The 27,718-nt window shown below is 45.7% G+C and overlaps 1 protein-coding gene and 1 pseudogene across 1 annotated transcript in view; one reads left to right on the top strand and one right to left on the bottom strand.

Moving 5' to 3' along the window:
- Positions 1–27,718, bottom strand: part of ELOVL5 (ELOVL fatty acid elongase 5) — a 70,902-nt gene that overhangs the window by 36,837 nt on the left and 6,347 nt on the right. The window lies entirely within an intron of this gene.
- On the top strand, positions 22,710–24,658 carry LOC112406842 (60S ribosomal protein L22 pseudogene; annotated as a pseudogene).

Genomic DNA, 27,718 nt, shown 5'->3' with positions numbered 1-27,718 from the left:
TTTTTTGCTGTACGCGGGCCTCTCACTGTCGTGGCCTCTCCCGTTGCGGAGCACAGGCTCCGGACGCGCAGGCTCAGCGGCCATGGATTCACGGGCCCAGCGGCTCCGTGGCATGTGGGATCCTCCAGGACCGGGGCACGAACCCGCATCCCCTGCATCGGCAGGCGGACTCTCAACCACTGCACCACCAGGGAAGCCCTGCAATGACTTTTGAAATGTCACCTATGAAAATGGAAACCACAAGCCTTTCTAGCCTTTACCCACAGTATCCAAGAAAGGGTGTTTTTTTCCCCCCTGAGAATGAGTAAAACAATTGCTGTTATGACAAAAGCTAGCAAGGAAATTTTTCAGCCTCAGAGTTTCTGCAATTGGGTCCCCAAAGGATGAGTAGGTAAACCCCCACCCCGCCCAGCTTCCTGGGCCCTCGCTGAACTGCATCCAAGTCAGGGGCTCTGGCATGAGGCACAGGCAGGGCTACAATCTCCTCTTCCTCTACAGAAGCCCAGAGACAGCCCACTGACACCACTGGGAAACTCCATATTAGCAGTGCCCGAGGGCTTTCCGTAGCTGGTAGGTCAGGTGGCCACCTATCAGCAAGGTAGTGCTACCCCAACAGCTCTGGCCCTTTCTCTTTTAGAAAGATCCATATGACACCCACTAGGAATGCTATCATCATAAAGAAAGACACAGTTGTTGGTGAGGATATGGAGAAATTGGAACACTCATACATCATTTGGGATTGTCAAATGGTACATCTGCTGTGGAAAATCGTTTGGTAGGTCCTAAAAAAGTGAAACGCAGAGCTATCATATGACCCAGCAATTCTACTCCTAGGTATATGCCCAGAAGAAATAAAAGCCTGTACCCAAGTATTCACAGCAGCATTATTTATATTAGCCAAAAAAAGGGGGGGGGGGGTAAAAACCCACATGTCCACCAACTGATGAATAAATAAAAGGTAGTACATCCACACAATGGAATGTTTTTCAGCCATAAAAAGGTATGAAGTACTGATACACGTTACAACATAGATGAACCTTGGAAACATTATGCTACGTTAAAGAAGTCAGACACAAAAGGTCACATATTACACGACTCTATTTTATAGGAAATGTCCAGAATAGGCAAATCCATACAGACACAAAGTACATTAGTGGTTTCCAGGGGCTGGGGGAGGGGAGGATGGGAAGTAATTGCTGAGGTGTATGGGGTTTTTGAGGTAATGAAAATGCTCTGGAATCAGATGCACTTAAATTAAAAATAAACATTAAAAAATGAGAGATACTTAAAAAAAAGCTTTTAAATTCTGCACACTCAAGCTCACTTGTAGAAATCCTTATACTAAGGAAATAAACGCAGATGTGCATTAAGATTTAATTATAAGATTGTCATCAGTGATATAAGCAGCAGAAAAATACCCATCTAAAAGTAACTTGCTAAACAAATTATGGTACAGGCATACAAACAGTATGCCATCATTAAAATAAAGTTACTGGGCATTTATTCCAGAGAAAAGAGTGACATGCACACAAAAACCTATACGTGAATATTCACAGCACCTTTATCTATTATAGCCCCAAACTGGAAACAACCAAGATACCCTTCAACAGGTGAATTATTAAACAAATAGTGGTACATCCACACCATGGAATACTTCTCCGCAACAAAAGGAACACATTTCTGATACATGTAACAACCTGGATGAGACTTAGTGGAAAAAAGCCAATCCCTTTATATAACACTTTTGAAATGACAAAATTATAGAGATGGAGAAGAGATGAGCAGTTACCAGGGGTTAGAGATGTAGTGAAGGCAGGAGGGAAGCAGATGTGGCTATAAAAGGGCAACATGTGCTGATGGAAACGTCCTGTATCTTTTCTGTAACAATGTCAGCAACCTCATTGTGGTACCAAACTACAGCTCTGCACCATGTTACCAGGGAGGGGGAACTGGGTAAAGGGTACTTGGGATCTGGGACCTCTGTGTTATTTCTTAGTTATGAACCTGAAATTACCTCAAAATAACAAGTTACATTAAAAAAAAATCCACAGAAGTGGAAAACAAACCAATAAACAAGACTAAGCATTTGACTTTCTAAAAAATTCAATCTCCTCACGCCCCCCTTGCACCTCCCACTAACACACAGTTGTGACTTTTTGGCATCTGTTAATGAGTTCTGCTGGAAAGGAATAGTGTGAACTATAACCTCATTCGTGAAAGCTTAACCCTTCACCTAAGTGCTAGAGTTTTCACTACTTTAATTTTCAGAGCTGTCTGATTTAGCCTCCCAGTAAACGCTTATTTACCCAGACTACTCAGGCGACAGGAATACTGTTTGACCAGCCTAATGTTCTGATTGACTTCAAGGGACCATACCTCTCACATAGGCCAGTTTTCAGAGAGTAAGAAAATCATTAAACGTATCAAATAAAATCTTCCCGAATAAAATCAAAGCTTTGATGATTCAGGGGCATTCTGTGATCTTGAAGTGTTCCAGAGTCTGAACCAACCCCATTTTACAGAACCATGGATGGAGCAGGCATAGATAATTGGGATAAATCTGTAAATCTATTCCGCCTCTCTGGTTTAAATAAGAAGTTCCTGCCATCCGTTATCTCTGTGCCGCTTTCTATTCTACACAGAACATAGAAAACTTTAGGCATCATCAATAGTTCTGAGTTGTCAGATTCTAGATTTTTTTTGATAAATGAAAAATATGAAGAAAAGCTTACTTCATTATGAAAAATAAAAACTGTTTTCTTCTACCTTTTGGGTCACTTTCTTGTCAATCCAATGAAAAACGGAAAGTGGCGAAGCAGCACTTTTATAAAGTGGAGGAGTCCTACCATTCTGTGATTCCGGTTTCCTGGGTGTGTGCAGTGTGGGCACAAGTTGTGCCCTGCAGGGGGCCTTGCTGCCCTCAGGACGGGAAGGAGCCTTCCACGCCCACAGCTGCCCAGAGCACAGACACTGTCTAGCAAGGGCTGCGGGGACTTCTGTAACCCTCTCTCAAAATTCTCCAGTAAGATTAGATCTCTTCCTAGCAAAGCTTTTCTCCTTTTCACCTAGTGCTACTTTCAACAACTGTGCCACTGTGTTTAAAACCCCCTTGACAACCATTAAAGGTGAAATAGCTGAGAATCAGGCCCTAAAGTGATTACATTTTAGTGGAACTCCAAGTAGTTTAGCAAGTCACATTAATGTAAATGAATATTCTGACTGGCTGATAACAAGAGTTTCCCTTCATTTCAATTCTCCCCAAGTACCAATATCCAACTCCAAGCTGTCATAAAAGCCATTTTGCCATAACAAAACAAAGAGAGGCAAGCCAGTGATCAAATTAGCATGAAAATTAGGTGCCCACCTACAGCTGGAACACCGAGGGAGAGACACTAACAGATCTGAAAATGAAAATTAAGGACACAGTTAGGAGGAGCAAAAATATTTATGTATAGAACTTGTAAGGCACTGCAAAGTAAAGGAGCTGTTACCATGGAGGATTCCCGGACTGAATGTCAATATTATGACAAAGTATGAGTGTGTTTCGTGTTTGGTAATTGCAATCGTTGCTTTTGTTGTGGACATCCATTTACAATGCTTGGTGTCAGTCTATTTATCTCTTGTAAAAATAAAATACAGTGTGCGTGTGTGAAAAAAAAAAGAACTTGTAAGGTATCTTTCCTGAAGAAGTCTATCAGGTGAAAATTTTAGGAAAAGAATTGAGGCATATAAACTGGCATATACTGTTTAACAACATGCCTTTAGTGAGCAGCAAACGTGTTTTAAGGCATCACGGTAGGTGGCAGAGATAGGGAATGTGGTCCTTCCCCCTAAACTCAGAAATCTATCACCCAGCTGGAACCCACGTTCTTAGCTCACTTAAAAACACAAATGTTCCGAAACTACGTATAAAATGGATAACCAATGAGAACCTACTGTATAGCACAGGGAACTCTACTTAATGCTCTGTGGTGACCTAAATGGGAAGGAAATCCTAAAAAGAGGGGAGATATGTATACAGATAGCTGATTCACTTTGCTATACAACAGAAACTAACAACACTGTAAAGCAATTATACTCCGATAAAAATAAATAACCCCCCCCAAAGAAACCCCACAAATGTTCCAAGACAAGAACATTTAATTGGGGGGTGACAGATATAAAAGGATACATAATATCCTACTTTGATTTGGAAAAGCTATCACATATTCCTAGGCAGAACCAAATAAACACACTTAACTTGAAGAAAACTAACGGGACTACAGAAGCAGTGACATGTTTAAAATGTATTACGGTTTTCCCCAATACTTTTCTTCATATACATGAACAATTTCATATATGCCCTCAGGTTGGAGAAGGAAAGGAAGAGTGTCTTGGTCAGCTTGGGCTGCTGTAACAGAATACTATAGACAGGTGGTTTGAACAACAGACATTTATTTCTCACAGTTCTGGGGGCTGGCAAGACCAAGGTCAGGGTTCATCTAACCCTTCCCAAAGGCCTCACCTCCAAACATCATCACACAGAGAGTTAAGGCTTCAGCATATGAAATGGGGGGTGAGGGCACACAAATGTTCAGTGTATAACAGAAGGGTGGTTTTGAGAGGGAAAGGGAATGACCGTAATTGCTACTTTTAGAAAACCTAGTCTCTAAGGTGAATCATTTTCATTCATTTACTCCCTCAAGTTATCAAAACATATAATCTCTACTTTACAAAAGGGTTGTGTTCCAGATGTTACTTTGTAAACTAGTCATCTGGCCTTTGGAAAATTCTATTTTCTGTATTCTATTTTCCATAGAAATAATGTGAAATTAGCAGTTCTGGACCTTTTGGGGATCCCACTCCAATTGTAAAAATATGATTAAAGCAAAGGTTAAAAAAAAAAAGTGAAGATGACCCTCTTTCTATCCCCAGATGACAGAGAATTTGGATAAAATTGACAAACTCCCCCAAATCCTAGGGACCCTCAATCCCCAAATTAAGAACCCTAGCTATAAGTAGTTGACAGATCTCCAGATGGGCCCTAAACTACTTAACTCATAATGAAGTGCTGCCTATGAGTATAGATTCTCACTATTTCTACACGAAAATAATTTCATGTAATATGTATAATGTGAGCTACTACCCTCTGGGCTCTGACACTTAACACTGTAATATGACCTTTGGTAAGCTGTACAGACCCTGGTTCCCTGGACTTTAAACACGTGTGTAATGATGCCTACACCCCACGGGGTTGTTGTGAGATGGTATGACACGCTTGGGGCAATGCAGGGGCACTTCAATTCGCGGCAGCTGCTTTTATGATCCTGGAGCACAGTCACCGCACCGTGGGAGGCACTGGGACACAGAGCCACAGGACACACACCTGCCTCCGGAGAAGTCAGTCTCACTAGGGAGAAATGATAACTAGCAAGCTGAGGGAGATGCCTCGACAAAGGACGTACCGATTCTGCGTAGGGACCGGTGGGTCACAGTCACGTGTAAGGCTTGCCAGTGGGGGACGGGACAAAGGGGGGGGAGAGAAAAGTGAAAACCCATGTTGGAGAAGCAGCTAAGGGCTCTACTGGTTGATTTTAGATTGGGGGTGGGGGGTGAGAGTGAGGGTGGGCGGGAGGCTGGAAAGACAGTGATATCAAGGTCAAGTCAGAAGACTGCCACAATAGTCCACACAGGAGATGGAGGACACCATGAGGCCACGGCAGGGGAGGGAACCAGGGGCCACAGGAGGGGTGGCAGGAAGGCAAGGGGAGCGAGAGGAGGAAGCCCCAATTCTGGTTCTGACTCTGCACCCTGCACGCAGTGCTATCCTATGAGTCACGGAGCACAGGGACAAGTAGGAGGGAAGAAGGGAATAGGGAAGGTTCTGACCATCTAGAAATGTGCCGCCTGGCCACCGATTCTGTCCATCATAGACGCATCGTGCCTGCTGAGTCAACAGGCAGGCCATGTGCTGTGAATTACTGGAGTGCAAATTAGTGAACATTCACTGTAGTGATGTGTTCCCTTCTAGGGAAAAATCTGCAAGATGAACTGTGCACTGAGTGAGTAATGTTAAGTATAAGAAGTTCAAGCTTAAGCTAGGACCTGAGCCACACATTTGTTTAGGGATTTATGCTCTTCTTGTCCTAAGAAAACAGTAAGCCAGCTACACTCCAACATGAATTACACACTTCAGGGGGTTGAATTATTCAGCAAATTGCTATTTCCCTTCGCTAAATGGTCTGCTAATGACTGCCACGAAAAAGCTTTCCAAAGTCACTCTCCCATCACAACATCTCTCTGCGAGAATCTGAAAACCACTTAGGACAGCGCAGGCCACCGTTTCAAATGGTTTTTATTTTCAAGTCCTTTTCTTTGAAGAGCATCACGATGATAGCAAGAGCAACTAACGCTCAGTCCTCACTTACGCGCCAGTCTTTCTGCTGTGAATGTACGAGGATGATCTCACTTGACCCTCACACCAGCCCTTTCACACGTCCCCTTTTCACAGGTGAGCACACTGAGGCAGACAGCAGCTAAGTCCTTTATCCAAGGTCACGCCAATAGCAGGCAGAGCCACTCCACAGCCTGCTCTTTTAACCGCTGCACTCTAGTTCCTATGTTACACTGAAAATAAAAAGGGATGTTTATTGCAGGAACTTGAAAAAATAGAAGAGGTGTTTTTTTTTTTTGGTTTCATTTTAAGGTAAAAAACAAAAAGCCTCTGAGAGTGTGGCAGAATCCATGTCCCTCCTCCTGCCATTTACAAGCAGTGTGATCTTGGGCAAGTTAACCTCTGAAAGCCTCAGTTGCCTCACCTGAAATATTCCCTTCAAATGGGAGTAAAAATAATACCTATATACTCAGATGAAGTGGTTCGTGTACAGCATTTAGCACAGAGCTATGCTAGTATATAATAAATATATAAATAAAATATATTCCACTATTCTATATGCTTTTAAAAAGCATATACTTGTATAATCTTGCATTTCAACACTGCAGCAATTACTATCTTCATGAACCTAATCTGAGTTTTGGAGCATTTATATAAATGCTTTAATTATTCCCACATTGTTAGTCATTTAGTCTGTTTCCAAGTTTTTACTATTCTTTTTAATAAATTTATTTATTTATTTTTGGCCACGCTGGGGCTTCGTTGTTGCACACTGGCTTTCTCTAGCTGCGGCGAGAGGGGGCTACTCTGTTGCGGTGCGCGGGCTTCTCACTGTGGTGGCTTCTCTTGTTGCGGAGCGGGCTCTAGGTGTGCGGGCTTCAGTAGTTGCAGCACACAGGCTCAGTAGTTGTGGCTTGCGGGTTCTAGAGGGCAGGTTTAGTAGTTGTGGCACTCGGGCTTAGTTGCTCTGTGGCATGTGGGATCTTCCCAGACCAGGGCTTGAACCTGTGTCACCTGCACTGGCAGGTGGATTGTTAACCACTGCGCCACCAGGGACGTCCAAGTTTTTACTACTCTTAAATAATATTGTGATGGCCATCTCTGCACATAAAACTTTAGCTGTATATTAAATTACTTCCTTGAATGACATTCCCAGAAATTGGCCAATCATGTCTAAGGGTCTTCATATAATATATATGGCAAAATTTCTTTCCAAAACATTTTCACTGATTAACATTCCTACCAGCAGGGACTATGTGAACAGCCTATATAAACTGCACCCTGGCCAGGACTGGGTAACGTCATGAAGGAAAAAGAGATTTTATTTTTTAGTCTAATACAAAATGCTCTATGTATATATTAGAAATATAAATCATACAGAAAGCCCAACAGCTGAATAAACATTGAATAAATGTATAAAGAGTCATTTCTGGCTAATGGTCATAAAAGAAAAATGAATAATAAATTCTGTGTATCCTCTACTTAAGAATTGACTTGTGAATATAAGCTGCAATTTAATTGGTCACTTATGTTAAGAGTTTTTCCTCCTCTCAGGTTATTAGTAAATGGAATTGTCTGCATTCCACAAATATCCCCCCTCAAACCCAGGAACTCGGTCTAGTTACCAATTTTTGAACCTCTAAGAGAAGCATTCGTCTTACATACACAATAGTGATCCTTGAGGACAGCATGCATTTAAAAAGCACAGTCCAAGCATTTTTTTTTTTTTAATTCCAAGCTTTTTTTTTTTTTTTTTTTTTGCGGTACGCGGGCCTCTCACCATTGTGGCCTCTCCCGTTGCGCAGCACAGGCTTGGGACGCGCAGGCTCAGCGGCCATGGCTCACGGGCCCAGTCGCTCCGCGGCACGTGGGATCTTCCCGGACCGGGGCACGAACCCGTGTCCCCTGCATCGGCAGGCGGACTCTCAACCACTGCGCCACCAGGGAAGCCCATGGACTGTTTTTTAAAAAGTGGACTCTACAAACCCAACCACAAAGGAAGGAGCCCTGCAAAGCAACAGTAAATCCGGTTCTAGTAACAGAGGCTCATAAAACTAGCTTTTAAAAAGCCAAACGTTTTCTGTATTTAAGAACTTGAATTAAGATGATGCTTCCAGGTGGTTTTTAACTGTGTACGTAACATTCTGCAGAAGACAGGGCACTGTTTGCTCAGCAGCAGCCACGTCAGCCAAATCCAGTTTACGTCATTAGTATTACTATCAATAAAGCATCATAAAACAGCTTGGTTTTTCCAATCCCCTGTGGAGGCACTGAGTGAGCAGTTAGAAAAATATTTTGACTTGTTCACAGAGAAAGTTCATATGCATTTCACAAGATACAAATGAGAAACCCCAAGGTGTCCTCTCGCCTGCACTTTTCAGCTCAGTCACCTGCATCCAGAACAAAAAAGGCTGAACCCAAAGCTTCAATTTAGAATCAACCAACTGCTACTTGGATCATAAAAATCCTCATAACGACAAGTGGTCCACCATCGGGGGAAAGGAAATTTTGATCAGCAAAATGTCAGGCAGGCAATGAGATAAGCTATACAAAGTCTAACAGGATGAAATGGCATTAACTCTGGCCCAATTTATCCCAGCATCAAACAAATCTCAGATCATTACAGACTGTAATGCCTCGTTAATGAGTTAAGAAGACTTCGTTATGAAATCATAATATTCTTCCTTTAGAGAATCCCTGGCTTCAGGGTGGTAAGATCATTAAAAACCGAAAACACAATGATGATTATCTGAATAGTAACTAACACTGAACGCTCAGTGTGTGCTAAGTATCACTCCAGGCACCCTCACTGCACCACTTAATTCAATCTTCTCAGTAACCTTGTAAAGGGTCTTTTCCCTACTTTACAGAGAAGGAAATGGAGGCTCGCGTACTAGAAGGTACTGCACACGATGACAGAACCTGTACTTGGTTCAGGGGGTTCAAACAAACTAAGCTCTTAGCTGCCTCTCATGCTAAAACCTGACTAAGTTTAACTCTGCTAGGAAAAATGAAAGTACATCCAACTGGCCACCTACAAATACCTATAACACACTACTGGGTTCTAAGTAACAACCTAAGGTTTTGTAAGGAACGATTTACGCCCAAGGCATCCTAACACCAAGACAATGGTGTACAAAACAGAATGTCACTGGACCCATGGTTACTACTGGCTACAATGTTTATGGAACATACACTTGATTTGGTTTTTCTTCCCCATTCAAATGAGTCAGAAAGAAGGTTGGTGTCCTGCTCACAGCATCAATGAAGTCATATTAAATCTCAGGTGGCAAGCCTGCTTAGAAATGACAGAAAAGCAAATAATGGTGATAATGTAATTTCAGTGAGGCTATAAGCTGAAAAGAATCTCAAGTGGAAACTTCTGGTTTAAGTGCCCTGGAGGATAACATGATACAGAACGAGAAATGTGTCCACCAAGTAGAGCACTGGTCAGTTTCTAGAGCCAGGATGAGTAATGAAATGAGCTCCCAAATCCCTTTAAAATATGGATATGCAGCATATAATTAAATCAGTATGGATCTATCTCTATCTCTAGATATTACATCAACTGATGTGATTAAAAATACACAATTTTTTTTTAGAACATGGATATATAGTTAAAAGATTAAAAAAATAAAGAGACCCATGGCAATGAGTTTGGGATAACGATCTAGTCTTAAACCAAGACAGAAAGTTGCGGAATGGGCTATCATAAAATCAGAATGTCTCCAACTCCAAAGAGTATCAAGAAGGAGAAGCATTAGCTTGAGGTTTGACATAGAACTTTCAGAGAGTACAAACACCAGAGAGGGCCTGTGGGGATATTGCATAAATAAGCACCTCCCCTCACCCAACAGCTGGGAGTACAGATTAACCTGAGGCCAAGGACCTTTTTTGGACGCTGATAACCCCATTCCCACACAGCCTGAAAAAGGTAGAAAGGCACTGTGCCAAAGGTCGCTGGGTCTCCTGACTCTGCCCCGCCCCTAGGCCCAGTTCCAAGGTGAGGATCCCATCCTGGGGTTAAGTTCCATCAGGAAGGTCAGTGCTCAGCTCATCCTCCAAAATGCCATTTGCTTCGCACTCTATTTATCACCGACCAGATGTCCTGTCCAAGAACAAAACAATGTATGGAAAGCTACAGCAGAGGAGAATCATGTGGGTATTTACTCTTCAATCCAAAACAAATTCTAGGTTAAGATACCCATTACTGTGTCATAAACCAGCATATGCTACTTACATCCAAGTGTCGCATCTATCCATTTCAGTACCCGTATCTTATCCATCACTGACAGGAATTTAGGGTGGTTATGAGCCCGCTACGGATACGTACGTGTGCCAACTATGCACAAGCACTCTTCTTGATGGAGTGGACAGGAAACAGTCCACAACTGTCTAACTTATCTGGAATCATACACACATAGAAAGTCAATACCACAAGAGCACCCAGTAAAAGAGAAGAAGCACCAAAGCACTGAGCACTGTGGGGAGGAGGGAGAGATCTGGGGCTGGGATGCCCAGAGAGACTCCCCAGAGGAGTGGGGCTTGGACCAACCCTTAAAAGAGCAGTAGGTATGGGTAGGCCAAGGGATTTGGGAAGGGTATTCCAAATGAAGGACAGCATCCAAGGAGCAGAGGGGGAAGGGGGTCGCCACACTTTGGGAAGAATGAAGCAGTCACATGCCTGACTGGCATGTGATATGATTCCGCCTTCACCAGAAAAGTGTCGGCAATGATTTAAAACACATTAAAACATGTGAATGCTCCATAAATGTTAAACGAATTTATTCCGAGCAGTGGATCAGGGCAGACTTCACACAAGTGGCATGGGGCCAGGTTATTAAGGGTTTTTACCAGGTGGAAGGCCTAGGAGGCAGAATGCTGATGGGTGTTTCAAGCTGAAGCACAGCATGAAAGGAGGCGTGGAAGCGTGGAAGGATCCGGCAGGTAGGGGGCAGCGCACCTGGGCAGCAACATCATCTCTGAGCATGTGGATGCTCTCCCCTAGTACCTTACATACATCCACCTCTCCCATCCGCACCACTAGCCCAGGCCGTGTCCTTCCACGTGGACTCCCAGCTGGTGAGTCCCGAGCATCCAGCCCTGTCCCCTCCCATCCATCCCCACACACTGCACCAGAGCCACCCAAATCTGCAGGCCCACTCCTGCCTGAAGCCTTTCAACAATGGTGTCCCTTGTTCTCTGGATACGACCTACAATCCCTCATTTGCTTAGAGCCCCTCCATCACTGGCTCACACCTGCTTCCAGCCCAAGACTGCCCTCCCCTCGTGCCCACTGCCCCGACCACACCCACCTCCCTCCACCTTCTCCTTTCTGCAGGCACGTCCTGTGCAGGGAAAGCTCCCTCAGCCTCCTGCATAAAGGTCCCTCTGACCTCACCTCTGCATAAAGGTCCTTCACTCAGACAAACCCTCCCTGACTCCTCTTCCCCAAAGCCCCAGGTTTGGTGAGGTCCCTCTGTTTACACTCTAATCACAGCCCAGATATGAACGAACACTGAGGACCTAAGTCCTCGAGGACAAGGGCTGTGTGTGTCTGCTTCACATGGACCATCAGCTCGGTGCTGGGCACACGGGGGTGCCCACTGCATATCTGGGGGATGAGTGCTGCAGGGGCAAGAGGCTGGAGAGCAGAATGGGGACAAGATGGGGAAGACCTTGAAAGTCCTCTGACCTTTATTCCACAAGCAGTGGGTGAAAACAGCCGGGGCCCCAGGCAGCCTTGCCAGCAACGCTGCTGCCTCCATCACTGCTCCCGGCACCAACCAGGGGGGCTGACTCCCTTTATGACCTTCATCAAAGGAAGCAGCAAGAAAGGCTGGGGCTGCTTCCCACGCCCCACCCCACACCGCCCCCCGCTTCTGAGGAAGTCCCCAGCGCAGCAGGGCTGCCTCGCCACCCAGCGGGGCAGGAGGACACGGCTTACACCTCACCTGCCTCGGACGTGCAGTTGGTCGGTTCATGCAGCAGGCGGCACGGTGCCCCCTGATCTGCAGGCAGAAGGGGCTCCCTCCGCTGCAGATAGGCTCTAACTCAGGGCCCCAAATTTACCCCACTCGGAAATAGGACATTCCTCCCCCTCTTAAAGGAGGGTCCTCCCCCGCCTGCCCCCATTGGCAGCCAATTCGCTGTGGCGATTACCATCACCTGATCTAGAACTTCGATGTCCATCCCCCCCAGCGCTGGCTCCTGGGGTGTGTTTCCCCTCAGCCTGGACCTCAGTCGGTCATCCCACAAATACTCTTGATGCCACATCTGCCCCTGTGGAGCCTTAATCCTCGGTAAATCCAACTGGCCGAACTGACTCGTTTTGCTGAGATTCAGGCTGTCAATATGAATTCCCGGAAACTCCCTCGCCCTCAAATGTCAAGGTGCTTGTTACATGCTACAAGTGGATGAAACTCCAAACATTATGCCAAGAAGCCAGACACAAAGGGCGAGATACTGTATGATTCTGTTTATATGAAATATGCAGAATAAACAAAGATAGAAAGATTAGTGCTGCCCAGAGGCTGCAGGGAAAGGGCGGGCAGAGAACGGCTGATGGGCACAGGGTCTCCTGTGGGGGACGAAAATGTTTCATTATTAGACACAGGTGGCTGGAGCACCACACTGTGGGTGAACTACATGCACTGAACTGTCCACTTCAAAATGGTTAATTTCAGGGACTTCCCTGATGGTCCAGCTTCTACTGCAGCAGGCATGGGTTTGATCCCTGGTTGGGGAACTAAGATGCCGCGTGCTGCACGGCCACAAAAAAAAAAAAAAAAAAAAAGGTTGATTTCGTAGACTTTTGCTTGGAAAAAAAAAAAATCAAATACTTAAAAAAAACCCCAAAAAACAACCTACTCTTTCCCCTCCCAATTCATAAAGGGAGGCTTAGCATCGCCTACTTTCCTACCTCCTTCAAGAACTGACTGTTCAACTCCACTTCCCCCTTTACCTTCAATTTCCTCTCTGTAGGATCCTTTTATCAGCTGACAAATCTGTTCAAGTCTCCCCAACCTAAAATCTTTCCCCTTAACCCTATTTACCCTTGAATCTCACCTAGAACCACCTCAAGATCTCATAAAAAGCAGCCAACATCAAACAGCCTTCACTTTTTTAGCTCCAATATTCCCTCTAGTTGTTTCCGGCAGTAAGGCAGTCTACAGATGCTGAAACCTATGTGCTACTTCTAAAATTGACAGATAAAATATACACAAAACTTATAAAAATGAATAGACGAACCTGCAAGAGACTCTGAGGTCAAGACTAAGCCAGGCATGAGTCAGTAAAAGGAAGCTGTCAGACACCCTGGGAGCTGCATGGTCTAGAGAGACCTGAGCCACACATGGCTATTTAAATGTAAATTAAGTAAAAGTAAATGAAAAACCTCAGTTCCTCACTTGCATTAGCCACACTGCAAGTGCTCTGTGACTGGTGACTACTATACTGGACAGTGCAAAATATATCCCAGAGAAACACCTCAGCATCTGGAAGCGAGCAGTTCAGTGTGCACGGGCACCTCATTCAGACATCACAGAACCTGAGGTTATAAACATCCTGAAAGAAGTCCCTAGAGTAAAGGAAAGGGGAGGCAGATGCCGGGTTGACGAGTCCCCAGAGCAGAACTCTATATGATCAGACATACAAAAAATGCCACAAGAACCTTTGTGTAACACAAGAATGTAAAGGTTAAATGGTTAAAGAGAACAAGGTGATGTGGGGACGCGATGCAGCAAATTTTTATTAAAGCAAAAGCACTGTCCAAAATCAGCAGTAACTAAAAAGAAAGTTAAGTAGTATCTATCAAACAGGCATGAACAAAAAGGAAATTAGCTATTTTTAAAACTGTTCCAAAAGACAGCCAATCTGAAGGCCCAAATACAATAATGTATAGATGGCAAAGAGAATGGCGGGGCAGGGGGTGGGGAAGAAATGAACATCTCGAACATCTAAAAAGGTATTTACGGGACTTCCCTGGCGGTCCAGTGGTTAAGACTCCATGTTCTACTGCAGGGGGCGCAGGTTCGATCCCTGGTCGGGGAACTAAGATCCCTGTATGCCGCGCCATGTGGCACGCATGCATTCATACATACATGCATGCATGCATGCATACATAAATAAATAAAAATTTTGAAAAAGGTGTTTACGCCACACTGAGACCTTACTCTTGATTAACTCCTTTCTGCTCTAGATTTTTACTTTACAAACTGACCACTAGGGCTTCCCTGGTGGCACAGTGGTTAAGAATCCACCTGCCAATGCAGGGGATGGGGGTTCGAGCCCTGGTCTGGGAAGATCCCACATGCCGCGGAGCAACTAAGCTCGCGAACCGCAACTACTGAGCCTGCGCTCTAGAGCCCGCGAGCCACAACTACGGAAGCCCGCATTCTGCTCACGCACCACAAGGAAGAGTAGCCCCCGCTCGCCCCAACTAGAGAAAGCCCGCGTGCAGCAACAAAGACCCAACACAGCCCAAATAAATAAAATAAATTAAAAAAAAAAACAACAAAAAACCCCTGAACACTACAGTCCTCCAGTAGGGCACCTATGCAAGCAACCAGCATATTCAGACGACATAAATTTACTTTTAAATATTATCCTACCAAAGTATGGTACTTACAGACCTACAGATACATTTATTTGATAAAATGACCAAAACCAGTCCACCTGATGAAGTTCACGTACAAAGGTGACATTCAGAGATCCTCCTGTGACATAAATCAAGAAATTTATTCAGGCAGAAGGACTCAGGAGGCAATAGCTGATGAAATAAGACACCACCACCCACCCCCATGAAGGATGTTTTCATAGCCAAGTAGAAGGTTGGTCCTTATTTAAAAATACAATAGGCTCTAGTTAGAAGAGGGGTTCTCAAAGTGTAGGCCAGACACCTGAAGGTCCTTGGGTCCTTTTCAGGGGTTCTGTAAGATCAAAACTATTTTTGTAATGTTGCTAAGAGATTACTTTTTCAATCTCATCTCTCTCTTCACTGTTAAGTGACCCAGAGGCTACATAATGTGTGATATCTCAAAAGATTGAATGCAGAAGCAGAGAAGAGGATCCAGCTGTCTTTCATTAAGCCAGATACCAAAGTGATGGGCAAAAACAGTCAAATGTCTGGTTTCACTCATTTCTTTTTGTTTGGAAAAGAATATTCTTCATAAAAATATAGACAATGTTATCATATAATGGGCTAATTATTACTTTTAGATGTATTACTATTTAAAATTATTTTAAAATAATTTAAAATCAATTTCTAATAGAATAAATACCAATAGATATAACCCACATAAACAAAAGCTCTGAGGTTCTCAGTAATTTTTAGAAGTGCAGGTCCTAAGACCAAAAAGTCTGAGAGTTGCTGTATTAAAAACTGCATACAGAATTTTTTCCCCTCTGTAAGGTTTTATCTCTAAAAAGACGTTAATTTAGCTTCTCAACTTAAAGGCAAAATTCCCAAATATACCTCAAAAAGAGCCAGCTAGCAGTAATGAATAAAACGTACAATGAATATATTTTAATTTAAAGCACTCTGTGAAATAATTACATTCTTACCGCTTTCCCAGTAACTCAAATTATATGCAGCAGGATGAGCTGATTTCCACATTAGTATGTGGGCTAAAACCTCTGAACGTTTCTTTAGCATGATACTTCCCTTTCAAATGAAGATCCTCCTCGTGGAAACTCTTATTCACCAAAACCTAAAACTTTAAGTCATAAGTAATAAGACCTAAGTACCCTGTGGCTAAGTCACATTAGGTAGTACTGCAGCTAAAATGTTATTAACTCACCAGCCAGTACACAGATGCTGAAGTGCTTATGTACATATATATGTATACATACATACACATACACGTGAGAGAGAGCTCAGAATCAGTCAAAAATTCATTTTCCGGCCACCACAAAACGTCTTTTAAAACACCACACTTTCCATTTAACTATCGCCTCAGTTGTCCAATTGTCACTGGGTCCTCCGTTCTCTGAGTCCAACAGAGCGTCAGGCAGGAGGTTTCCCCAAACTTAAAATGCAGCCTGCTCAGGGGAGCACATCTGCCCGGTCAGGGGCTCACCTCCTTCTCCCTCTAAATGGGGTGTCAGTGGCAGGTATGTCCCTGACATGACAAAGAAATATAATTACCAACAGGAAAGCAGAGTCCCCACTGGAGGAAGAAAAGCAGGTCAGCAGGGACAGACAGAATGAATATGAATAAGAGGGAGAAAATTACAGGACACGCCCTTCTCCAAAATAGGAATCTGAAGGTGACATTTCAGAGCTCCAAGCATGACCCCCCCATCATTTATTCCTTTGACAGAGAGCAGTGTCAACGGGAGAACAAATCCTGTGCGAAGCTTAACACTCACTTGCTATAAAGGTGTATTATGTCCTCCCATCCGTTGTGAAGAAACCCAGTGCTTTCAAACAAGAGCTCAGGGTGTTCACCTTAGGTCACGGCCACAGTGCAGTTATCTGCAGGCTTCTCTCTACAAAATGTTTTCTCTATTTGCTTTCTTAGTTTGGAAAACATTACAGAGAAATGCCTGTAGGCCAAGCGGACTGTCTCATTAGGGGAAACAACTTGATTTCAAGAAAGAAAAAAATCATGACTGTTTCCTGGGGACAGCACAGTTGAAATGTCAATAATGGGCACTGGGGTCCAGACCAACACCTCCTCCCCCACCTCCTGCTCAACACGGCTTAACCCTGCTGCACTTGGTTGCCGGATACTGTGGGGCCTTTGTCTTACAGGGATACCAATTGATGCGAAAGACAACTCACCAGGTAGCACCCACAAATCTTATTTAATCAAATCAAAGAGCAAAGGGAAGGGAGAACAGAAAGTTTAGTTGGTTAACTTAGAACGAATGACATCTCGTGTTAATCTTCTTTTTTTCTGAGAATGAAATGTAAGTAACTCACTGAAATTAAACTGATTTTCATGTGTGGTTTATGGACATCATTATTAGTCATAACTCATCTTCAAAGGCTTTTTTTTTTTACTTATATTCAGTACAATCTTCACTGAAAACTTTTAAACTTATATTACTCGATACACTGCCACCAAGTAGAAGGACAGTGATCAGAGTGCTAAGACGGCAGCAACAGACAGGTAGGAAGGCAACGTGGTGCCAAAGTAAAACACCTCTAATGTCAATACACTCTACACAGCTCCTCGGAGACGGCCCCTCTCCCATTTCTCAGGAGACAGGTTGTAACTTCAGTCATTACAACCAAGTTCATTATGAAGAACAAAGGAATTCAAAAACCAAGAACTTTCAGTAACCAAGTCTAAAATAAGTACATATATAGTTCAGTGGCAAATTGATATTTTTAAAAAACAGACGTGGAAATGTTCTAGCAAGTACCATCCATTTCCCTTTTTCCAACACAAGCCAAGTTTTGTTTAGGGCTCTATCCTCCCCAGTTCAGTGGGTGAGATCTGATAGGGCCAGGACCCGGGGGCAGGTTGGGGGTGGGTAGGTAAGCGTGTGACCCTGATGACCAGCTGGGTGATAGACCAACCGGAGCCAGAGAGGCTTCTGGGAAAATGACCTGCAGCACAGGGTGAAATATGCAAGGAAGGGTCATGGATGATGTTATTTTTAGTTTTTTAAAACAATTATTTAGTATTAACTTATTTTTATTTAGTAAAAAATTTTTTAAAGATTCACAGAATTGGACTTCCCTGGTGGTGCAGTGGTTAAGAATCCTCCTGCCAATGCAGGGGACACGATTCGAGCCCTGGTCTGGGAAGATCCCACATGCTGCAGAGTAACTAAGCCCGTGAGCCGCAACTACTGAGCCTGCGCTCTGGAGCCCATGCTCCGCAACAAGAGAAGCCCCCTCAACGAGAAGCCCACAATGAAGAGTAGCCGCCACTCGCAGCAACTAGGGAAAGCCCACACACAGCAACAAAGACCCAATGCAGTCATAAGTGAATGAATGAATAAATAAATAAATGGGAGGGGGGGGAGAAAAGAGTCACAGAATTCAAATGGCCGCAAAAAAATTTAGGCAAAAAACACTAAGAAAAACTTCTTAATTTTAAGGAATGTGACATACTGGATTCTTCAAAAGGGCTGCTGAGTCTCTTCACCAGAAAAATTTAAAGAAAGGGTACAGATAAATCATGACCAATGACACCCAATCCTGTATCCCCAACTCCACGCTCAAGGGCCAGTTTCCATCTGCTCTCTCCACCTACATACACGAGGTGCTTCTGAACCTTAAACCCAACAAGCCAAGCCAAGCCTCCCTTCCTCCTGACTCACTCCAGGTGATTTCCTGCCTTCCCAGGAACCCAGCCCTGAAAGCACACTCCACCCCCCCTGGAAGAGTGGATCCCAGGCCAGCCAGGGCCAGCCAGGGCTTCAGGCTTGTTAACAGGCCCTGCAATTCCAGTCACCCACTCCCCCACCGCGGCCTGCCTCAGCCTCGTCACCTCTTTGCCAGAACCATCTTCTATGAACTCCCTGGCCTCCAGAACCTCCCCTCATCCAGACCATCTAATGCATGAATCTGTCACATTGATCTCTTAAAGCACAACTCATTCACTCAGCAAACAAGTACTGACCGCTGTATCAGATAACCAAGGACCACAAACTTAGTGGCTTGAAACACCACAAATGCATCTTAGGGGTCAGAAGTCCAAAACGGGTCTCAATGGACTAAAACCAAGGTGTGGGCAGGGCCGGGTTCCTTTTTGGAGGCTCTATGGGAGAATCCTTTTCTTCGCCTTTTCCGGCTTCTAGGGACTGCCTGTATCACTCCATTCACAGTCCCCTCCTCCATCTCAAGGCCAGCAACACCGGGCCAAGTCTCCTCACACCCCACCCTTCTACTTCTCTCCCGCCTCCCTGTTCCATACTTAAGGACCCTGGGGGTTACCCTGAGCCCACCTGGATAACCTAGGACCCTCCCTGCTTCAGTCAGCTGATTAGCAACCTTAATTCCGTCTGCAACCTTAATGCTGCTCTGCCTATAACCCCACATATTCATGGGTGCTGGGGATTAGGACACGGACATCTCTGGGGGCCCTTATTCTGCTGACCATAAGCGCCTGATACAAGGCACCGGGAGGGGCAAAGGTTAAACACAGACTTGGCTGTCAAGCTTGTGTTAGTCCTTTGATACCAACTGTTAACTGGCTCCCGCTGCTTAAAGAATTGAGCCTAGGGCTTCCCTGGTGGCGCAGTGGTTGACAGTCCGCCTGCCGATGCAGGGGACACGGGTTCGAGCCCCGGTCCGGGAGGATCCCACATGCTGCGGAGCGGCTAGGCCCGTGAGCCGTGGCTGCTGAGCCAGCGCGTCCGGAGCCTGTGCTCAGCAACGGGAGAGGCCACAAAACGCCCGCATGCCGCGAAAAAAAAAAAAGAATGGAGCCTAAACCACTTAATTTGCTATTAAAGCCTTCCATGATTTCGAAACACTCCTGCAGGATTATCTCACACTACTTCCCTGAAGTACCCTAGCGCTGTCCTCAACCTGCAGAACCGGGAGCACCCAACACACCGGCTTCTGCTCCACAGCCACACGCACACCGCACTCCAGTTCACACGCCACCTGCCCTCTCTCTGCCTTCTCTGAATGCCCACAAAGCCCTGTTGCGCCAGTTGGCCATTCAGCAGTGACACAAAGGGTTCAGGCAGAGGGACGACCCTGAGCCAGCTGTGCGGCCCGGGAATGCCACTTGACAGCCTTGCTTTCATCATCTGTCAAGTGAAAAGCAGCCCAAATTAGTCTAAATCCGTTCCCAGTTCTACGAACTGGGGGGGTTTGTATCCATTTCTCTCAACCCCCAAAGTCACTGTCCAATCAAGGTCACCATCACGTCAACTGGATTAGTGCACTCCCTCCCGATAGAGGGTCCCTGACTCCAGCCTTGCGTTGCTCCCCACTCCCCAAAAAGCATCTTTCTAGGTTACTCACCTCAAAACCAGTTAAAGGCTCTTAGGAAAATGTCCAAACTCCTCAGGGTGGCCCCGGACCCCTGCTTCCTCCTTCGATTTTCCTATCAGTTCGTCATGTGCTACCTGCTTCCTCACCTCAGTGCCTTTGCCTGAATGCCTACTTCCTCTTTCCTGACCAGGCAGATGTCTGCTTGTTCTCCAGGCACCCTTCCCCGGCCCTCCCGGTCTGATTTACGGGTCCTTCCTGTCTGCGCCCATAGCACCCCACACTACGCTCTCCGTTCTCATCACCGTGGTAGTAGTATCTGTTCCCCGTCAGGATCCTCCAGACTGCAACTTCCACACGGGCAGCACCGTCAGTCAACCTCATCCACCACCCTAGGTACAGACTGGGGGTGGTCACCCAAATTCTGGATAGAGCAGAAGGACCTGCTCACAGCCACCCAGAATCAAGATGAGATTTCCCGGTCTGTCTTGCAGCGTCATGTGGCTGCAAGTTTAAGGTTCTGGCCAAGCAGACATAAGCAAAATTGTCTAGGGGCAGTTTCTGGGAACTTCCCTAAGAGAAAGCACGAATGAATCCTCTGTCCTTTCTGCCTCTGTCTCTTCCTCCATCCTGCTGCCTCTAAGCCTTACACACAGTGAGCTAGGAGCCTACAGTTGGGTCATACCTGTACCTTTCTCCAGCCCTTTATGGGAAATACAATACCTTGTTCTGAGATGCCATTATTGGAACCATTATTATTTTGGAATCCCTGTCGCCTGCACTCAAATTTAATTGCAACACACACGGCCATATCCACAGCACCAGTAATTATCTGTTGCATCAAGTACACACCTGACCTCTTCTACTGGATTATAATCTATTTGTCAGTAGGTATACTGTCATGTGTCTCTGCGGGATCCATGCACCCGAGCAGAGGGCAGCACACAGAACTCCTCTACGGTGAATAAGTGTGGATGGTCAATGAACTGATGACCACGTGGTTACTGATGCAGACAGACTCAGTCCACGCTACACGGGGCTACCTTAACCTTGGCTCGCTGCTGCAGCCAACCAAAATAAAGTTAAAAAAAGAGTGTCTGCACCACTATGTATAAAATAGATAACTAATGAGGACCTCTTGTATAGCACAGGGAACTCTACTCCAAGCTCTGTGGTGACCTAAATGGAAAGGAAATCCAAGAAAGAGGGGATATACGTATACGTATGGCTGATTCACTTTGCTGTACAGCAGAAACTGACACAGCAGTGTAAGCAACTGTACCCCGATTAAAAAGAAAAAAAAAAGTGTCAGTTTCTACCATTACTTGATCAGGGAATAGTTCAGAGCCTAGACACCAGAGTTCATCCTCCTCCTTCCTCGGGCACAGGGTGACCAGTGTACTCTATCACTGGCTTACTCCACCTAAAAGCTCTACAAGGTAATATGCAAATAAGCAAGGTCCTTTAACACAGACATTAAAAAAACATCCTCTGCTCCTGGGCAGGTGGGATGTCTAGCAATTTGCTCTACTCCCTCAGCCTGGTTGGGGGAACAGCAACCCTAAGCAGGGAAACCAGTGCCCCAGAGCCCGCTTCCCCAGGTGGGCCCCTCCTCGGTGCAGTGTTACGAAGCCCCAGGCCTCTCAGGCTACTGAGGCATCTTCACCTTCACACAGCCATAAGCACAGGTTACAGAACTGATCGTACTTGAAAGGTACATATTTAGAGACATTCGTGCAAATTGGCAGATACCTACTACATGCCAGACAGGACACAGGTACCAAGGATACGCGGGGAGCGTGCCAGACGCTGAGCAGAGACAGAAGGAAAGCACTCGTCAGCCTCACTTGACGAATGAGGAGACTGAGGCACACAGAGGTTAGTTGGTCATGTATAACCAAGGTTACACAAGCCGGAAGGGGTGGGAACATCTAATCGAGTCAAAAGCATCAAAGGTTCTAGGCTGTATGAGTTTGACTTACAAAGAACAGGGCCTTTTCTGTTACTTAGTTTGCTTTGCTTTTGTGTTTCTGTCGGTGCGGAACAATTGAGGAAGCATCCAAATACAGCCTACAAGGCACATCTGGGGAGATGTGAGTCTGTGGTGTGTGCAGAGTGAAAAGTGCCGGCAGGAAACGACGCTGGATCAAGGATGGCCCTAACAGGGAGTAAACGAAGGTGTTAGGGTGGAATGCATGATCCCATTAACCTGTCACAAGACCTCTGTGACAGCACAGTTGGGAGCAGAACACAGGGAGGCAGGAAGGAGGAGGGGGAAACCAGGCACCTAGGAAGGACTGGTGGGCTGCGGACAGGGCAGAGCCCAAATGGACACCTGGTGACTTGACGGTTGGAGGGAGCGGGGGAAAGATGCAGTTGAGAGGAGAAGGACCCAGGCAGTGCTGCCAGCCTGACGGCCTGGGCACACAGGCGATGGCGGTGCTCCTGGCCATGCTGGCCAACAGGAGACAGGTTTGGAGGGCAACCAGGTGAATCAGCGGATGAGAAGTTCTGAACCTGGAGCTCAAAAGAAAGAAGTGGATTAGAAATAAAAGTCGGGTGGGGAGTATGACTCCGCGTGAGGGGGGAGCACGGCTCGGGGGAGGCACGAGGGCCTCGCCCGCCCGGGCCCTGCGTGGCTGACAGCTTGCAGCACATGGTGCTCTGCAGCATCCTGCCGGGGCCGGGCTGGGGCGGCCGCCGGGGCCCCCACGTGAGGGGGAGACCTGGGACTCTCAGAAGCCACGGCTGGCGCTCAGGGCCCTGCCTGCGGCCAGCGGGAGCAGCAACTGCAGCCTGGGTTGGTCAGCGGCCCTTGGAGCCTGGCCGGTGTGAGGCAGCCAAGGCCTGGGCCTGGTTACCTGGGCGGAGGGCGGGGAAAGTGGGGACCCGCCATCCCCGGGGACCAGTGGGAAGGTCCATGGAAGCTGGACCTGGTCGGCCTGTTTTCAGAGGGAGGCCCGGGTTAGAGGACCCTTTAGACACTGTGGAGGAAGTTAGATCTTCAGGGTGCAACTCTACAGACCCTTCTGGGTGTCGGGGGAGGGCCCAGTTCCGTTCGCTCTCAGCCAGGCTGGGCCTGGGCCGTGCGGCGCCCTCACGTCACTCTGGCTGCAGATCGTTCTCCTCCCAGGTCACTGTAAGAAAGTCTTCCTACCCTCCTCCTTTGTTGGGATGCCCTTGTTAACATTGTTGGCTCACCTGCATCTTTCTGCCTGGGTGGGCTTTTAAGGCTTCTAGGCGTTTGTACACTTTTGGTTTAAAACCATGGGGGGAGGTATGGAGCCCACTGCTGGCAGGTCTTTTACTTGCTGATTGTGTATTTCTGGGGCTAGATTTTAAAGCAGCCCTTTTGGTTGTTACTAGGAAGACATGTTAGGGAAAGAAAAAAAAAAAAAGAGTGACTTTTGTCGAAAGCTAAATGTTTGAAAAATTGACCCAATTAATACAAGTTTTAGGTGAAGTTCTTTGAGACATGAAGGGAGGTAGGATGTGTTCTTGGAAAGGTCTTTTCAGATTCTGAAAGGCTTTTCAAAGTGCAAGCGTTGGGGTATCCCTGGTGGCGCAGTGGTTAAGAATCTGCCTGCCAGTGCAGGGGACACGGGTTCGAGCCCTGGTCCGGGAGATCCCACATGCCGCAGAGCAACTAAGCCCGTGTGCCACAATTACTGAGCCTGCACCCTAGAGCCCGTGAGCCACAACTACTGAAGCCCATGCACCTAGAGCCTGTGCTCCACAACAAGAGAAGCCACTGCAACAAAGAAAAGCCCCTGCTCACCACAACTAGAGAAAGCCCGCGTGCAGCAACGAAGACCCAACGCAGCCAAAGATAAATAAATAAATTTACTTTTTTTTTTTTTTTTCGCTCTGCGGCATGTGGGATCTTCCCGGACCGGGGCACGAACCCGTGTCCCCTGTATCGGGAGGCGGACTCTCAACCACTGCGCCACCAGGGAAGCCCTAAATAAATAAATTTAAAAACCAATAAATAAATAAAGTGCAAGCGTGGAAAAAGCTTGTGGCGAAGGGGGGCAAGAAAAAGCAGGTCCAGAAGTTTACTCTTGACTGTACCCGTCCTGTAAAAGATGGAATCATGGATGCTGCCAATTTTGAGCAGTTCCTTCCGGAAAGAATGAAAGTGCATGGAAAAGCTGGGAATCTCAGAGGAGGTGTTATAACAATCGAAAGAAGCAAAAGCAAAATCACTGTAACTTCCGAGGTGCCTTTTTCCAAAAAGTATTTGAAATATCTCACGAAAAAATATTTGAAGAATAATCATCTACGTGATCGGTTATGCATAGCTGCTAACAGGAAAGAAAGTTATGAGTTAACGTTACTTCTAGATTAATCAAGATGAATAAGAGGAGGAAGATGAGGACTGAAACTCAGCTATCTGGAGTATTTTATATGAATTCTTAAATAAAATTTAGGAAAAAAAAAAGAAATGTCTGAGATGGACAATGGGTTGGGTGGGTGGGTGAATACTTGAATCCATGGGTTAAGTAAATCACCCACTGAGATTGGTTTTCCAACAGTACTTTGCAACTATTCACCTACATCTTGAATTTCGGGAAGCACTTTAAAATATGCCAGTCCCATTTCCTAAAAGATGGTAAACTCAAGCATGGAGCTCTGTACCAGGGCTCAATGTAGAGCACCCACCTCACTCTGCACTCGCAGTCACCTTCCTCTGGGTCGCTGAGCCTCTTCAAAACCTACTGCGCCTTGCAAAGAAAACAAGAAGGATCTGACATAACAAGCCCAGCACATACAGCATTCTCCTGGGTTCACGAAGTCCTGAAACACTGTCTTTAAGGGGGTATTTGAAGAAGCTCCGACCTGTTTCACAGGACAACCGCCTTCTTGGCTGAAACAAACTTGCAGACAATGGAAGGCCGCACAGATCTGGATATGAGATCCTCTGCAAGCCTCTAACTGGTCCCTTAAAGACCCAGCTTAAAGAGGCCGAGCTCTACTTCCACCCCATTTCTAACATACAAATCAGACTGCAATTGCAGATAGCTGGGAGACAAACATTCAAGCGGCTTTTAAGCAACATTTAAAAGCAGCTATTTATAATTCTAAATCTGACCGCAGCCTGATATGATTACTTGATTAACTGACATGATTACTTGAATATTCAAAATAAATTGTCATATTCTCCAAGCTAATTCATACAAAATATACAAAGGCAGCCTTACAGCCTTGGTTGAAATTAAAAGAGGGTGGAGAAATATAATTAACAAAGATAAGTTATGTACCCCCCTGGAGAGAAAATGTCTTAGATTTTAATTCAAATCTGTGTAACATAAATAAGGGTGTGACACGAAAACACATTTCTTCTTAAAAACTCAATCTAAACCTCCATATTTTATAACTGTTGTTCAGGTGTGTGTGGGGGGGTGGGAATGGGAGGAACAGGCAGGGTTAAAATGTGTTTCCAAAAGAAAAAAGCCTGGTACGATCTGGCATTTTTAAAAGCAAACACAACCCAGCAATCAATCTATCATGTCCTCTACAGAGTGTCTAAAGCCAACAGTTATTTTATCACCTGGTAACATTCCATGTTAATATATAAACAATTCTGTGAATTTTGTGATCCTCATATTTTAGGAATTATGGTACTTAACAGCCATCATAATGTTGTCAGACCTAGTGACCCACACCCAGAAAGAAAACGAGGAAGTCCTAAAACAGTAAGAATCCCAAGAGGACTGAAGGGCTGGGGAAGATGTTATTCTGAACAGCCCGAACAAGCAGCCTTTAACCAGCCCTGTGTCAGAATGACCCAGATGTTCTCAAAACACACAGGATGTACACCTCAAATCAAGGGAGACCAGACAATCCGCAGATGGAGGCTGCCTGGAGGATGTGGGTGCCCTTCCCTCCCAACCCACAGCCCTCAGGTCTTATACACCTTGTATGTAGATCAAACCCAGGCTGCGCTGGGGTCAGACAAGGAAACCGACGCTGGATGCCCTCAACCAGTCTGGGTTTGAACCCGGCCTCTGTCACCTGCTAGCTGGGAGGCCTTGAACAAGTCACTTAACCTTTCTGTGCATTAGTTTCTTATCTGTAAAACTGGGGTACCTACCTCATGGGGAGTTTGGTGAGGCCAAAATGAATTGACAGATGTAGAGCACGTTAGAAAAGCACCTGGCATGTAGCGTATTTAGCACCCAGAGAACAGCCTCGTTCTCTTGATAAGTTGCAAACATTGCCCAACCGCAGTGTCATTTATTCTTCTGAAGAACATTATAACAGAAGATTCAGTCAGCTGAGTAAACAATGCTTCAGTGAACATCCTATCCAATAGAGGGATTATTTTTTAACTACGCTCATCAAATTAAGTCAGTCCCCTACTTAACTTTTATGTATAATACCGATAGTCTGGACACCCTCCAAAGGAGGCACAGGTATTATCACCTGCAAGTTCTACACAGAAGTCTCAGAGGTGCAGTGACTGGCCTGCCGGAGCCTGCCCAGCCTTGTGGGGCAGAGCTGGGTCCCTATCCTGTGTAGCTGCTAACCTGAAAGGCCTCTTCACCAATCCCCTTCCTATAGCTTTGCTAACTTTAAAAAAAAGCACAGTAGATGCTCTTAATAGATGCACCTCAGATCCACAGTAAAGCTAAACATTCGGAAGTTTTGTAAGAAGTAAGCTCAAATTTTCACAGAGGTACATATCAGCTCACAAACAGGGCAGACAGAGGTGTCAACAACTCCTGTAGATATTAAGGTAATGTATTTCTTCTGCCAAAACCTGAAGCAGAGGTACCCTGAACGCTACCCTCAAGGGACATACAGCGCACGGCCAAACTTCCCAGGGAAGCAAATGAATAATCACTGAATTCGGTGTCGTAAGAACTCTTCTTTGGGGAAGGAGAAATTCACAATTACTCTGTAGGAGTGTGTGCTATCCCAAGACAGAAGGAACAGGTACTCTGGGGTTCAGAACAACTCAGATAAAATAAGGACCAGAGTGGCCAATACTCCAGTGTGGCTTTAATTAGGTCTGTTTAGTATACACTTATCAGAGATTAGCTCTGACACAGTAAAACTGTTGACAATGGGGAAAGAAAAGGGCAGAGGGCGTGTGCTAGCAGGAGGGCGTGAACCTAGTGTCAGGACTGTCCTTTGAAACTGCAGGTGTTTCAAGAAGATGGTTATTCTAGGGGCTTCCCTGGTGGCGCAGTGGACGGGTTCGTGCCCTGGTCGGGGAAGATCCCACATGCCGCGGAGCGGCTAGGCCCGTGAGCCATGGCCACTGAGCCTGCGCGGCCGGAGCCTGTGCTCCGCAACGGGAGAGGCCACAACAGTGAGAGGCCCGCATACCGCAAATAAAAAAAAAAAAAAAAAAAAAAAAAAATGTTATTCTAAAGCTGGAGAGGGTGTGGAGAAAAGGGAACCCTCCTATACTGTTGGTGGGAATGTACATTGGT

Source organism: Neophocaena asiaeorientalis, unplaced genomic scaffold (genome assembly GCF_003031525.2).
Source record: "Neophocaena asiaeorientalis asiaeorientalis breed wild unplaced genomic scaffold, Neophocaena_asiaeorientalis_V1.1 scaffold962, whole genome shotgun sequence".
NCBI classification, from domain to species: Eukaryota; Metazoa; Chordata; class Mammalia; order Artiodactyla; family Phocoenidae; genus Neophocaena; species Neophocaena asiaeorientalis.
The sequence above is the reverse complement of the archived record's forward strand: the minus strand, read 5'-3'. Positions and strand labels throughout refer to the sequence as shown.